Here is a 4,236-nt window from a genome sequence, read left to right on the forward strand (position 1 = left end):
ACATTCCTCAGCTTCTGGCTGCATCCCTCCCATCTCTGCCTCCATCTTCACACAGCGTTCTCACCTGCATGTTTTCCTGTCGTCTTCCCTGTATGTCTGTCCATCTATGTCCACATTTCCCCTTTTTATAAGGAAGGACCCCAGTCATATGGAATTATGGTTCATCTTAATAACTTCAAGTTGACGGAATACCTCTGTAAAGACCCAGTTTCCAAATAAGGTCACATTCTGAGGCACTGGGGGTTGGGGCTTTGCTACATCTTTTTGTAGAACACAAAATTCAATGGAATCCAATCACTAGGGAACCCTGGCTAAGACAAAAACCGAGTAAAAATCCTATAACTAAATAATAATAAAATAACTGAAATTACAAACTTAATTGATTAGCTTAATAGCTAGTTAGACTGGGCTAAAGATGGGCTGGGAGACAGACCCCAGAATAAAGCACGGAATAAAAGAATAGAGAATTTGGGGGCATAATGAGGACAAAAAAAGAATAAGGGAAAACCAGAAAAGCTGCTAAAAGAAAGAGAAGATAAAGAAAGACTGAGGCATATGTCGACCTTCTTCATATATGTAAAGAAAACACATGGGTGAGGGGGCAAAACAATAATTGAACAATACATGTTAATGGAATCAAATTATAATGGAAGAGATAACACCCTAGAATTTACTCAAAGTGTTGAAAGAGATCAAGCACAGATTTAAGAAAACCCGAGCAGAAAAAGTACAAGAAATGCATACCTGGATATAGCATGGTAGAACTGCAGAAAATGAAAGAAAAAGAGAAAATATCAAAAGCAGACTATAAAAGACATATTACTTTCCAAAAAAGCATCATTCAGCCTCTCAGTACCTCCCACACTGAATTGGCAGTTTCTTCTGAGAGGAGAAGCAACCCAAAATGGTTTGTCACTTCTGCCAAATTTGAGGCCAGTATTTCTTCACTATTTTATTATGTCCTAATACCTTCAAGTAGATTTTTTATTTAGCTTTTCTGGCTGTCTTCAAAAGAGGAGATAAATTACCTAGATTTCAGGTTTACCAGAAGCCTACGTTCAAATTAATGTTAATGCTTAAAATACCTAAATGATGGCATCCCCTATAAAAGTGTTCTAGGCCAAAATGATTTGACAAATTAGTTTTAGCTTCCATTCCAATAAGTATAATTTTTATGTTAGTCAAAGTATTCCAAGCCATAGAAAAAAAAATTAGAAATTTCCTCAATTCAATTTATGATGCTAACACACCTTAGTATCAAAACTTTCTTATTTCAAAAAAGAAATGAACAGTTTTCATTTCTTATGATAGATGGAAAAAACAAATGTATATTAAAATCATACACTGTGTGAAATGATGGCAATCATCTTTTGGGATTGATCTGAAATGAAGAGAATACTCATTGCTGATCTCTTGATTATTTGGGCATAATTCATGTTCCAAATGGAATACGTGGTATGAAGTAGAAGTGACAATTTGATGTGGGATCAGTAAATATGTATCCTACTTTTTTCAGGGTATGATGTGATTGCTCAAGCTCAGTCAGGTACTGGCAAGACAGCCACATTTGCTATTTCCATCCTGCAACAGTTGGAGATTGAGTTCAAGGAGACCCAAGCATCAGTATTGGCCTCCACCAGAGAGCTGGCTCAACAGATCCAAAAGGTAATTCTGGCACTTAGAGACTATATGGGAGCAACTTGTCATGCCTGCATTGGTGGAACAAATGTTCGAAATGAAATGCAAAAACTGCAGGCTGAAGCACCACATATTGTTGTTGGTACACAACAATATGTGGGAGAGTGTTTGATATGTTAAACAGAAGACATCTTTCTCCAAAATTGATCAAAATGTTTGTTTTGGATGAAGTAGATAAAATGTTGAGCCGTGGGTTTAAGGATGAAATCTATGAGATTTTCCAAAAACTAAACACAAGTATTCAGGTTGTGTTGCTTTCTGCCTCAATGCCCAACTGATGTGTTGGAAGTGACCAAAAAATTCATGAGAGATCCAGTTTGAATTCTGGTGAAAAAGGAAGAATTGACCCTTGAAGGAATCAAACAGTTTTATATTAATGTTGAGAGAGAGGAATGGAATTTGGATACACTTTGTGATTTGTACGAGACACTGACCATTATGCAAGCTGTTATTTTTCTCAATATGAGGCGCAAGGTGGACTGGCTGACTGAGAAAATGCATGCCAGAGACTTCACAGTTTCTGCTCTGCATGATGATGTGGACCAGAAGGAGAGAGATGTTATCATGAGGAAATTCCAGTCAGGGTCAAGTCATGTTCTGATCACTACTGACTTGTTGGTTCGTGGGAATGATGTGCAACAAGTGTCTTTGGTTATAAATTATGATCTACCTACAATCGTGAAAACTATTTTCACAGGAGTCAATAGCAGCAGTCAATGACGAGATGGCACTCAGAAAGGGCGCTGACATAAGTTAGGACGTGGAATCGTAAGTGAAATAGCACACTGTTTGAATAAAGAGCTAGTCGACTTGGCAGAGGGGGTCGATTTGGGAGGAAAGGTGTGGCTATAAACTTTGTTACTGAAGAAGACAAGAGGATTCTTCATGACATTGAGACTTTCTACAATACTACAGTGGAGGGGATGCCCATGAATGTGGCTGACCTTATTTAATTCCTGGGATGAGAGTTTTGGATGCAGTGCTCGCTGTTGCTGAATAGGCGATCACAACGTGCATTGTGCTTCTTTCTTCGGGAATATTTGAGTCTTGTCTCAATACTCATAACGGATCAGAAATACAGATTTTGATAGCAAAGCAACATTAGTTGCGAGCTCTTGTGAGGAAAGTCATTGGCTTTATCCTCTTTAGAGTTAGACTGTTGGGGTGGGTATAAAAGATGGGGTCTGTAAAATCTTTCTTTCTTAGAAATTTATTTCCTAGTTCTGTAGAAATGGTTGTATTAGATGTTCTCTATCATTTAATAATATACTTGTGGACTAAAAGATATAAGTGCTGCATAAAATCAGCCAATTATATTAAGCTAGCATATCTGCCTTTGTTGTGTTTGTCATTAGCCTGAGTAGAAAGGCCTTTAAAACTTTTTTAGAATGCATTTTATTTGGTATTGTATTTATTCAATAAAGTATTTAATTAGTGAAAAAAAATCATACACTATGGTCAAGTAGTTTTTATTCTAGGAAAAGAAAGATATGTCAATGTAAGACACAGCTGCACAGAGACTACACAGCTGTGTTCTCACTAGTGACAGAACCACTGCACACCACCAGCAAGCACCCTTCTACCTCCCTATAGGGGAAGGTCTTTCCATAGTGAAAATAGTCTGTAAAGTCTGCAAGAGGTGACTTCATCAAATATGCAGACATCAATGAAAGGCAAAAAGAAACATGTAAAACCAAGGAGATATATCACCCGCAAAAGAACACAATATCTCCCAAAATTGACCAGAAAGAAAAGAAAAAAAGCCACTGTACTCCAGCCTGGGGGACACAGCGAGACTCCATCTCAAAAAAAAAAAAAAAAAAAAGGAAATGAAAAAAAACTAACAAATAACTCAAAATTCAAAATAATTTAGGAAGCTCAGCAAACTTCAAAAAATACAGAGAAGTAATTCAGTGAAATCAGAAGAACAATAAGCGACCAAAATGAGAAATGTAACAGAAAGATTGAAATTAAAAAAAAAAAGCAAACAGAAATTCTGGCACAGAAGAATACAATGAATGAAATTTTAAAACGTAATAGAAAGCATCAGTGACAGAATGATCAAGCAGAAGAAAGAATCTGTGAACTTGAAGACAGATTATTTGAAAACATACAGTCAGAGGAGAAAAAAGAGTGAAAAACAATGATGAAAACTTATGGGACTTTGGGGAGAGTATCAAAAGAGCAAATGTTCATGTTATAGAAGTTCAAGAAGAAGAAGAGAGAAACAAAGGAGAAGGAAACTTATTTAAAGAAATAATAGCAGAAAACCTTCCAAACCTGGGGAGCAATATAAATATCCAGGTACAGGAAGGTTAAAGATCTCCAACCTGATTCAATCAAAACAAGACTACCCCTGAGACATAATCAATTTGTCAAAAACCAAAGACAGAGAGAGGATCCTGAAAGCTGCAAGAGAAAAGAAACAAATCACATGTAAAGAAGTTCCAGTAAGGCTAACAGTGGATTTCTCAGCAGAAACCTTACAGAACAGGAGAGAGTGGGATGATACTCAAAGTGCTGAAGGGGAAAAAAAAA

General features: G+C 36.7%; 1 non-coding gene across 1 annotated transcript; it reads left to right on the forward strand.

The window, feature by feature from the left end:
- Window positions 1-1,346: 1,346 nt before the first annotated feature.
- Window positions 1,347-1,415, forward strand: LOC115898080. Its single transcript, XR_004057833.1, has one exon. It is a non-coding gene; the product is annotated as a small nucleolar RNA SNORD2 (small nucleolar RNA).
- Window positions 1,416-4,236: the final 2,821 nt, after the last annotated feature.

This window comes from Rhinopithecus roxellana, chromosome 5 (assembly GCF_007565055.1).
Source record: "Rhinopithecus roxellana isolate Shanxi Qingling chromosome 5, ASM756505v1, whole genome shotgun sequence".
NCBI classification, from domain to species: Eukaryota; Metazoa; Chordata; class Mammalia; order Primates; family Cercopithecidae; genus Rhinopithecus; species Rhinopithecus roxellana.